Here is a 12,142-nt window from a genome sequence, read left to right on the forward strand (position 1 = left end):
CTAGCTCATCTAAAGCAAGGGGAAGGGCCTTAGCAGACATTGCCCTGACAGCCTGCCACTTGTGCTCCACAGCAAACTCCCAGTGTTTGGGGAAAATCTAACACAACTGGAACTCTTTTCTGTGTTATGCTTGGACAATCTTCACAAGCACACACTGCCTAGACAGATCTCTTGCTGCTAGCTAATTAGTTTACCTCTAAAGATGTGCAGACAAAACTTGGTTTTCCTAAACTGTCTGCGTTTTTCCCCCCCTCATAAGTATGGTTCTTTGTTTTTTCCTTGACAACAATAAAATGACTATCTCCCTCTATGTCAAAAATTTTGTTTGTAGATAAATAAATGTCCCTAAGTTATTCTTTGGTAATAAAGGATTGGTCTTATTCTCAAATCTGTTCTTTCTTTGCTGTTTCTCTCCTCAATAGTTCCAGGTGGAAATATGGAGTATTTTTAAGTGATTTCTTGTCCCTCACCCATGGCTCCTTTCCAATTGCCAATTCGTCACCCAGATCTGAATCTACTTTTAAAATACATCTTGGGGCACCTGGGTGGCTCAGTGGGTTAAAGCCTCTGCCTTCGGCTCAGGTCATGATCCCAGAGTTCTGGGATCGAGCCCCACATCAGGCTCTCTGCTCAGCGGGGAACCTGCTTCCTCCTCTCTCTCTGCCTGCCTCTCTGCCTACTTGCGATCTCTACCTGTCAAATAAATAAATAAAATCTTTAAAAAAAATAAAAAAAATAAAATACATCTTGATAGCAACCACTGTAGACTGAGCCCAAACCATCTATCATTTGGACTATTGAAATTCTCTCCCAATTGTTTCTAATTGTTCTTCCTACATTCATATTCATCTCCTTCCATTTCATTTCCCTATTGGAGCCAGAATGTATTTTATTTTTAAGATTTTATTTATTTATTTATTTATTTCGAGAGAGAGAGAGAGCGCGCACAAGGGAGAGAGGGAGGAGATGGGGGAGAGGGAGAAGCAGACTCCCTGCTGAGGAGGGAGCTCCATGCAGGGCTTGATCCAGAGCTCGATCTCGGGACCCTGCAATCATGACCTGAGCTGAAGGTGGACGCTTAATTGTCAGAGCACCCAGGCATCCTGCCAGTGTTTTTTTTAAAACCTCCTTTCTCATCACGTATTTCTCCCTTTTTAAATACTTCAGATGGCTTCCATTATATATGATAAAATGATAAATCATGAATCCTTAACTGGGCCTACTCTTTCACAAGTCCTGCTTGCTTTGGCCCCCATAGACCTTTCTAAGTTGATCTGATACTGTGTTTTTCCTTTACAACTATAGTCACACTGTCCTTCTTTCTCATTTGGCAGCATATCTTCTCCTACCTCAGGACCTTGACACATGATATTCTTTCTGTCTCAAATCTCCATTGCTACCTTAGAAGTTGGCTTACATATCACTTCCTCAAAGAGGACTTTCCTGAACTTCCTACTAAGTTAAGGATTTTTTTCTGAAGTCCATCATAGCTCTAAACACAATTTATGTTTTTAATGATTCATATAATGATTTGCTTAATATCTTATTCCTTACTAGACTATGGACTCCAAGAGGATAAGGATCATATCAATTTTTTAAAAATTCTGTATAATAAATGCCTAGAATGTAGCAGGCACTAAATACTTGTTTTGAACAAATGAATGAGATAAGATATCAGATAGCATTTAGTAACAGTGTCTGGCAATAAGGCAATGCTTCAAGTTGATTTTCCTTTTTTATTTGAAATATTTATATCACATATTGGTCTTTAGGGAATATTGTTAGTTTCTTTTTTTTTTTCCGAAGGTATTTATTTTAAATCTTTGGGATGGCTACAATCATTCCACAGATATCAGGCTAGCCTAAAAAATTAATTGCTATAAAATTAAAGTACCTTGTATGATTCCAGTGTTCAGTTGAGCTGTTAGATGATTCCCATATTTTCAATTTATTGAAGAGAGAGAATGTTTTTGTAGATACCTTTGAAATTGAGATTGTTAAAGCTCCATGATTGTATATTGAGTACCAAGAATGTAATTCTCCTATGCTGTAGAAGGTTATCGAGGTTTGTGTACCTTTTACCCCCGTTTTAATTAACATATAGTTTATTATGTTTCAGGGGTACAGGTAGAGGTTTTTTTTTTTAAGATTTTATTTATTTATTCGACAGACAGAGATCACAAGTAGGCAGAGAGGCAGGCAGAGAGAGAGAGAGGAAGGGAAGAAGGCTCCCTGCTGAGCAGAGAGCCTGATGTGGGGCTCGATCCCAGGACCCTGGGATCATGACCTGAGCCAAAGGCAGAGGCTTTAACCTACTGAGCCGCCCCGGTGTCCCTCACTGTGGTTTTGATTTGTATTTCCCTCATGCTGAGTGACGTGGAGCACTTTTTCATGTGTCTGTTGGCCATTCGGGTGTCTTTGCAGAAATGTCTGTTCATGTCTTCTGCCCATTTCTTGATTGGATTCTTTGTTCTTTGGGTGTTGAGTTTGATAAGTTCTTTATAGATCTTGGATACTAGCCCTTTATCTGGTGTGTCTTATGCGAATATCTTCTCCCATTCTGTCAGTTGTCTTTTGGTTTTGTTGATTCTTTCCTTTGCCATGCAAAAGCTTTTGATCTTGTTGAAGTCCCAATAGTTCATTTTTGCCCTTGCTTCCCTTGCCTTTGGCGATGTTTCTAGGAAGAAGCAGATGTGGCTGAAGTCTAAGAGGCTGCTGCTTCTGTTCTCCTCAAAGATTTTGATGGATTCCTGTCTCACATTGAGGTCTTTTATCCACTTTGAGTCTGTTTTTGTGTGTGGTGTAAGGAAATGGTCCAGTTTCATTCTTCGGCATATGGCTGTCCAATTTTCCCAATACCATTTATTGAAGAGACTGTCGTTTTTCCATTGGACATTATTTCCTGCTTTGTCAAAGATTAGTTGACTAAAGATTCAAGGTCCATTCCTAGACTCTATTCTGTTCCATTGATCTATGTGTCTGTTTTTGTGCCAGTACCACACTGTCTTGATGATTACAGCTTTGTAATGGAATTGAAGTTCAAAATTGTGATGCCACCAACTTTGGTTTTCTTTTTCAACATTCCTCTGGCTATTTGGGGTCTTTTCTGGTTCCATATACACTTTAGGATTATTTTTCCATATCTTTGAAAGAAGTTAATGGTATTTTGATAGGGACTGCATTAAATGTGTAGATTGCTCTAGATAGCATAGACATTTTCATGATATTTGTTCTTCCAATCCATGAGCATGGAACGTTTTTCCATTTCTTTGTGTCTTCCTCAATTTATTTCATGACTACTGTATAGTTTTCTGAGTATAGATTCTTTGCCTCTTTGGTTAGGTTTATTCCTAGGTATCTTATGGTTTTGGGTGCAATTGTAAGTGGGATTGACTCCTTAATTTCTCTTTCTTCTGTCTTGTTGGTTTATAGAAATGCAACTGATTTCTATGCATTGATTTTATATCCTGATACTTTACTGAATTCCTATATAAGTCCTAGCAGTTCTGGAGTGAAGTCTTTTGGGTTTTCCACATAAAGTATCATATTATCTGCAAAGAGTGAGAGTTTGACTTCTTCTTTGCTGATTCTTTTTTTTTTTTTTTTTCTTTGCTGATTCTGATGCCTTTAATTTCTTTTTGTTTTCTGATTGCTGAGGTTAGGACTTCAAGTACTATGTTGAATAGCAGTGGTGATAGTGGACAGCCCTGCCATGACCCTGACTAGGGGAAAAGCTGAGAGCTTTTCCTTATTGAGAATGATATTCGCTAGGAGTTTTTCATAGATGGCTTTGATGATATTGAGGTATGTGCCCTCTATCCCTACACTCTGAGGAGTTTTGATCAAGAAAGGATGCTGTACTTTGACAAATGCTTTTTCAGCATCTATTGAGAGTATCGTATGGTTCTTGTTCTTTCTTTTATTAATGTATTGTATCACATTGATTGATTTGCAGATGTTGAACCAACCAAGCAGCCCAGGAATAGATCCCACTTGGTCATGGTGAATAATCCTTTTAATGTATTGTTGGATCCTATTGGCAAGTATTTTGGTGAGAATTTTTGCATTCGTGTTCATCAAGGATGTTGGTCTGTAATTCTCCTTTTTGATGGGGTCTTTGTCTGGTTTTGGGATCAAGGTGATGCTGGCCTCATCAAATGAATTTGGAAGTTTTCCTTCCATTTCTATTTTTTGGAACAGTTTCAGAAGAATAGGTATTAATTCTTCTTTAAATGTTTGGTTGAATTCCCCTGGGAAGCCGTCTGGCCCTGGGCTCTTGTTTATTGGGAGATTTTTGATGACTGCTTTAATCTCCTTACTGGTTATGGGTCTGTTCAGGTTTTCTGTTTCTTCCTAATTCAGTTTTGGTAGTTTATATGTCTCTAGGAATGCATCCATATCTTCCAGATTGTCAAATTTGCTGGTGTTAGAGTTACTAATAATATGTTCTTTTAATTGTATTTCTTTGGTGTTGGCTGTGATTTCTCCTCTTTCATTCATGATTTTATTAATTTGGGTCCTTTTTCTTTTCTTTTTGATAAATCTGGCCAAGGGTTTATCAATCTTATTAATTCTTTCAAAGAACCAGCTCCTAGTTTCATTGATTTGTTCTACTGTTTCTTTTGGTTTCTGTTTCATTGATTTCTGCTCTGATCTTTATTATTTCTCTTCTCCTGTTGGGTTTAGGCTTTCTTTGTTGTTCTTTCTCCAGCTCCTTCAGGTGTAGGGTTAGGTTGTGTATTTGAGACCTTTCTTGTTTCTTGAGAAAGGCTTGTATTGCTTTATACTTTCAGGACTGCCTTTACTGCAACCCAACAATCTTAAGCAGTTGTATTTTCATTTTAGTTTGTTTTCATGAATTTTTTAAAATTCATCTTTAGTTTCCTGGCTGACCCATTCATTCCTTAGTAGGATGTTCTTTAGCCTCAATGTATTTAAGTTCTTTCCAACTTTCCTCTTGTGGTTAAGTTCTAGTTTCAAAGCATTGTGGTCTAAAAATATACAGAGAATGATCCCAATCTTTTCATACCAGTTGATACCTGATTTGTGACCCAGGATGTAATCTAGTCTGGAGAATGTCCCATGTGTACTAGAGAAGAACGTGTATTCTGTTGCTTTGGGATATAATGTTCTGAATATATCTGTGATGTTCATCTGGTCCAGTGTCATTTAAAGTCTTTATTTCCTTGTTGGTCTTTTGCTTAGATGATCTGTCCATTTCCGTGAGGGGGGTGTTAATGGTTAACATTCCCTACTATTATTGTATTATGGTTGATGTGTTTCTTTGTTTTTGTTATTAATTGGTTTATATAATTGGCTGCTCCCATGTTAGGGGAATAGGTATTTAAAATTGTTAGATCTTCTTGTTGGAAAGACCCTTTAAGTATGATATATAGTGTCTTTCCTCATCTCTTATTATAGTTTTTGGCTTAAAATCTTATTTGTCTGATATAAGGATCGCCACTCCCACTTTCTTTTGATGTCTATTAGCATGGTAAATTGTTTTCCACCCCTCACTTTAATTTTTTTTTACTTTTTTTTTAATTTTAAAGATTTTATGTATTTATTTGATGGACAGAGATCACAAGTAGGCAGACATGCAAGCAGACTCCCCACTGAGCAGAGAGCCTGATGTGGGGCTTGATCCCAGGACCCTGAGATTATCACTGAGCCAAAGGCAGAGGCTCAGCTCACTGAGCCACTCAGGCACCGCCCACCCCTCACTTTAAATCTGGAGGTGTCTTTGGGTCTTAAATGAGTTTCTTGTAGACAGAATATTTGTAGGTCTTGTTTTTTTATCCATTCTGATACCCTGTGTCTTTGATTGGGGCATTCAGCCCATTTACATTCAGGCTAACTATTGAAAGATATGAATTTTGTGCCATTGTATTGCCTGTAAGGTGACTATTACTGTATATTGTCTCTGTTCCTTTCTGGTCTGTTACTTTTAGGCTCTCTCTTTGCTTAGAGGACTCCTTGCAATATTTCCTGTAGGGCTGGTTTGGTGTTTGCAAATTCTTTTAGTTTTTGTTTGTCCTGGAAGGTTTTTCTTTCTGCTTCTATTTTCAATGACAACCTAGCTGGGTATAGTATTCTTGGCTGCATATTTTTCTCATTTAGTGCTCTGAATATATAATGCCAGTTCTTTCTGGCCTGCCAGGTCTTTGTGGATAGATCTGCTGCCAGTCTAATATTTCTACCATTGTAGGTTACAGACCTCTTTTCCTGAGCGCTTTCAGGATTTTCTCTTTGTCTCTTGTAAGTTCTACTATTAGATGATGGGGTATTGAACTTTTTTTTATTGATTTTTAGGGGCACTCTCGGTGCCTCCTGGATTTTGATGCCTGTTTCCTTCCCTAAATTAGGGCAGTTCTCTGGTATAATTTTCTCCAGTATACCTTCTGCCCTTCTCTCTCTTTCTTCCTCTTCAGGGATCCCAATTATTCTAATATTATTTCATCTTATGGTATCACTTATGTCTCAAATTCTCCCTTTGTGATCCAGTAGTTATTTATCTCTCTTTTTCTCAGCTTTATTCTCCATCATTTGGTCTTCTATATCAATAATTCTCTCTTCTGCCTCATTTATCCTAGCAGTAAGAGCCTCCATTTTTTATTGCACCTCATTAATAGCTTTTTTGATTTCAACTTGGTTTTTAGTTCTTTTATTTCTCCAGAAAGGTATTCCCTAGTATCTTCTATGCTTTTTTCATGCCCAGCTAGCTAGTATATAAAAAATAAGGTTAAATACAATGAAGGGATAGAATATGAGTATAAGAATGAAAATTTAAAAAGATTTTTAAAAAGGTATTGATAAGATGAAATAGTTAAAGTGGGTTAAAATGGAAGGAGGAAAAATATAAAAAATAGAAAAAGAAAAAAATAACAAAAATTTAATAAATTTAACTTGGAAAGACTAAAGAAAGATGAGGGGAAAGCTGTGAATTCTATGTGCTGTATTCCTCTAGAACTGGTGTTTTGCAGTCTCATTGATTAGTAAACTTGGTCTTGGCTGGATGTTCTGGCTGATCTTCTGGGGGAGGGGTCTGTTGCAGTGAATCTCAAATATCTTTGCCTGAGGCAGAACTGCACTGCTCTTGCCCAGGGCCAGGCTAAGTAATCTGCTTGGGTTTGCTCTTGGTAGCTTTTGTTCCCTGAAAGCTTTCCATACAGCTTTGGAGGACGAAAATGAAGATGGCAGCCTCCCAGTCTCCCTCCTTGGAGGAGCCCAGAGCTCTGGGGCCCCCCTTTTCAGTGAGCCCTCAGTGAAAAGCAGTCAATCATTCCTGTCTCCCTGGTCTCCGGCCACTGTCTGAGCTCACCCAGCCTGTGACCAAGCATTTCTATCTCTGACACAGGGCTCCTTTTGGAGTCTCCAAACCCAGCAGATTCCTATAGCATGCTCCCATGCCATTCCTCCCAGTAGAAGAAGCTGGGGGAGGGGTTTCCTGGATCTGCCACTTGTGCTCAAAGTGTAGTGGCCTGACTTTGCCTCAGATCACTGTTTATGGCAACTCTGAGCTGAGAGTGCACTCTTCAGTTCCATCTTTGAAGCTGGTTCCCCTGCTCTGATACCTGTGAGCTCTGCCACACTTAGGCACCCCGGTCTTTCTGTGACCCCTGAGGGTCCTGAGACCACACTGACCCAGCAATGATTCCATCCCCACTTACCCTCTGGAGCAGTGTCCCTCAGTGGAGTAGGCTTCTAAAAGTTCTGATTTTGTGCTCCGCTGCTCTGCCACTTGCCGGGAGCCAGCCCCTCTCCCCATCAGTCTGTCTTCCTGTATATTGCCTCAGATTCACTTCCCTGCATGTCCTACCTGTCATAAAGTGGTCACTTTTCTGTTCCTAGAATTGCTTCTATTCTTCTGTTCGATCTCCTGTTGAGTTTGTAGGTGTTTGGAATAGTTTGATAACAATCTAGTTGAATTCCTGGGACCAGATGAAATTTATGTCTCCTACTCCTCCACCATCTTGCTCCTCCTCTGACTTTGGGTTCTTTATCAAAGTATTGGACTCTATCAGTAATAAAGTATTTTTAAACATAATAATAAGATAATAGTGGCTGATAGTATTTATTTAGCACTAACTACATGCCAGATACTTTACTAAATACTTACATGTTTTATCTCATTTAATCTCAGTTAACAAATTAGGTCAATAACTAAAAGTATCTCAGTTAATAAAACCAATCCTGTGATATAAAAAGTATTATCAGTGCCATTTCAAGAACTTGAGTCTGAATAGGTTAAGTAGCTGTTCTTAAAAACTCTAAGGGATGGCATAATATATCATCATTACTTGTTTATAAAAATAAAGATATGTTAACAATGGGTACTTGCCAACATTCATTGCCACTTGGAACTCAAGATTCAGTTGTTTAGTGGAAGAGATTAGGATTAGGAAGAGACTACATAGTGGACAGAGCATAGATTTGAAATTAGACACACCTTGGTTTGCATCTCAGTATCAACATTTAGTTTTAGTCTAATCTTGGGAAGGTTATTTCATATCTTTGAACCTTAGTTCCCCTATCAGTTAATTGGGGATATAATATAATGCCTACTTTACAGTACTAAAGTAAAGGTTAAATAGGAAAATATATGAAAGTGTCTACTATTTGCCATGTAATAATTTATAGGTCAATAAATTATAATTTTGATTACTTTTGTTATAAATGTTTCAATCTGAGAACAATAGATATTAATTTTTTGGATTTTTAAAAAGATTTTATTTATTTATTTATTTATTTGACAGAGAGAGAGAGAGAGAGATCACAAATAGGCAGAGAGGCAGACAGAGAGAGAGGGGGAAGCAGGCTCCCTGCCGAGCAGAGAGCCCGATGTGGGGCTCGATCCCAGGACCCTGAGATTATGACCTGAACTGAAGGCAGAGGCTTACCCCACTGAGCCACCCAGGTGCCCCCAATTTTGTGGATATTATGGGTAAAAATAATCCCTCATATTTTGGTAAAAGATGAATGTAGCAATGTCTAGTAAAATAGCAATATCAAAGTAATACCTAAATGACTTGAAATTTATTAATAATTTGCATGCAAAGGTTAATTATTTAACTTTCAAAATTATTAAGAATAATTTCCATTGAGGAAGAATTAAGATTGTATATCTTGTAGGGCTGGTGGGTGGCTCAGTTGGTTAACCAGCCAATTCTTGATTTCAGCTCAGGTCATGATCTCATTTCTTCTATTCTTCTATTCTATTCTATTCTATTCTATTCTTCTATTCTATTATTTCTTCTTTAAATGTTTGATGATTTCAGCTCAGGTCATGATCTCATTTCTTCTATTCTTCTATTCTATTCTATTCTATTCTTCTATTCTATTATTTCTTCTTTAAATGTTTGATAGAATTCCCTGGAAACCATCGGGCCCTGGACTCTTGTTTTTTGGGAGGTTTTTGATTACTGTTTCAATTTCATTACTGCTTATTGGTATATTCAAATTGTCAGTTTCTTCCTGTTTCAGTCTTGGTAGTTTATAAGTTTCTAGGAAGGCATCCATTTCTTCTGGGTTGCTTAATTTATTGGCATATAATTGCTGATAATAATTTCTAATAATTGTTTCTATTTCCTTGCTGTTAGTTGTGTTCTCTCCCCTTTCATTCTTAATTTTATTAATTTGGGTCCTTTTTCTTCTCTGGTCTTTATTATTTCTCTTCTGCTTCATTTAGGTTTTATTTGCACTTCTTTCTCCAGTTCCTTTATATGTAAGCTTAGCTTGTACATTCAGGATTTTTCTACATAGCCTTTTTTGAGAGAGGCTATGTATTTCCCCCTTAGAACTGCCTTTGCAGTATCCCATAGGTTTTGAACCAATGTGCTTTTGTTCTCATTGGTTTCCATGAATTGTTTAAGTTCTTCTTGAATTTCCTGGTTGACCTTTATAAACATTCTTTTGCAGGATGGTCTTTAACTTCCAGTGTTTGAATTCCTTCCAAAATTTTTCTTGTGATTGAGTTCCAATTTCAAAGCATCATGGTCTAAAAATATGGAGGGAATAATCTCAGTCTTTTGGTATTGGTTGAGACCTGATTTGTGACCAAGTATGTGGTCTATTCTGGAGAAAGCTCTATGTGCATTCAAGAAGAATGATATTCTGTTGTTTTAGGGTGGAATGTTCTGTATATATATGTGAAGCCCATCTGGTCCAATGTGTCATTCAATGCTCTTGTTTCTTTGTTGATTTTCTGCTTAGATGATCTGTCTATTGCTGATAGTGGGGTATTGAGGTCTCCTACTATTAAAGTATTATTGTCAATATGATTCTTTATTTTGGTTAACAGTTGGCTTATGTAGTTGGCTGTTCCCATGTTGGGGGCATAGATAGTTATGATTATTAGATCTTCTCTTTGGATAGATTGCTACCCCAGCTTTCTTTTGAGGTTCATTGCCATGAAAAATGGTTTTCCATCCCCTCACTTTCAGTCTGGATGTATCTTTAGGTTCAAAATGAGTCTCTTGTAGACAGCATGTGGATGGGTCATATCTTTTTATTGAATCTGCAGCCCTGTGCCATTTCATGGAGCATTTAGGCTGTGATGTTGAGAGAGACTATTGAATGATATGATTTTAGTGCCATCATGTTGCCTGTGAAGCCTCTATTTCTATAGAGTGTCTCTGTAAATTTCTGGTCTGTGTTACTCTTGGGTCTTTCTTCTTTTATAGAACCCCCCTTAATATTTCCTGGAGGGTCAGCTTGGTGGTCACATATTCTTTCAGTTTCTGCTGGTTCTGGAAGCTCCTTGTCTCTCCATCCATTCTGAATGTCAGCCTTGCTGGATAAAGTATCCTTGGCTACATGTTCTTCTCATTTAGTACCCTGAATATATTGTGCCAGTCCTTTCTGGCTTGCCAGGTCTCTGTGGACAGGTCTGACATTATTCTGATGTTCCTCCCTCTGTGTGTAAGAAATCTCTTCCCCCTGGTGCTTTCAGAATTGCTTCCTTGATTCTAAGATTTGCAAGTTTTACTATAATATGTCTAATGGTCGGTCTGTTCTCGTTGATCTTGGGAGGGGGCCTCTCTGCCTCTTGGACACAAATGCTTGTTTCCTCCCCAGATTAGGGAAGTTTTCAGCTATAATTTACTCAAATAAATCTAATCCCCTCCCCCTCACTACCCCCTCAGTGATCCCAATAATTTTGATAGTGGAATGTTTCATGGCATCATTAATCTTTCTCAGTCAGATCCCTTGGGCTTCTAGCTGTTTATCCCAGGCCTCCTCAGCTTCCTTCTTTTCTGTCATCTTCTAGCTCACTAATTTGTCCTTCTGCCTCATTTACCCTGGCTGTCAGGGTATCCAGTTTAGACTGCATCTCATTCATAGCATTTTAAAATTGGGCCTGATAAGATCTCATTTCTGCCCTTAGAGATTCCATATTGTTGCTAATATTTTCCTCAAGCCTAGATACTGACTTCATAATTGCTACTCTGAAGTCTATCTCTGAAATCTTGCTTATATCCATATCCATTAGGTCTGTGGCAGAGGCCATAGTCTCTGATTCTTTTCTTTGTTAGGGGTTCTTCCTCTTAGTCGTTCTTTTGAGAGGTGGTTGAGGAATGTATGGAGTCCAAAGTATTAATCAAGCCCAAGATGCACCCATCTTATAGGGACCTTTGGGTTGTCGTCCTCTTGTTCTTCCTGCTTATCTTCTGGGGGAGGGGCCTGCTGCACTGTTAATCATGCAACCCTGCTTAGGCAGAGTTGCCCTGCCCTCTGTCGGAGGGGAGGTGGGGGCTTAGTGGAAACTGTTCTTTTGAGTCTCTGTTCTCTGGTGGCTTTCTGCATCACTTCCATCTCTTCTGAGAGAGCAGAAATGACTGCACCCAAACCTCTGACCCAGAGTAGAGAAAACTTAGTCTGCTCTTCACTGAGCTCTCCAGGATACACAGTCTCAGTTTCTGTCTGTGCTGCTAAAAACTGCAGCCTTCCATGGTGATGTGCACCCACAGCAACTCTCCTAATGGTCAACCCCAGGGCCAGGGTGTGTCTCTGCCCTTTGTGCTTCTAAAACCTCGAGTGGCCTTGGTTCACATGGCATGCTCCAACAGCTCCTGAATCCTGTCTGGGGGCTGCACTAAAGTCCTTTCCCCATGCTACTGGTCTGTGAGTCTCAAAGTTTTTC

The sequence above is a fragment of the Martes martes genome (assembly GCF_963455335.1).
Source record: "Martes martes genome assembly, chromosome: 4".
NCBI classification, from domain to species: domain Eukaryota; kingdom Metazoa; phylum Chordata; class Mammalia; order Carnivora; family Mustelidae; genus Martes; species Martes martes.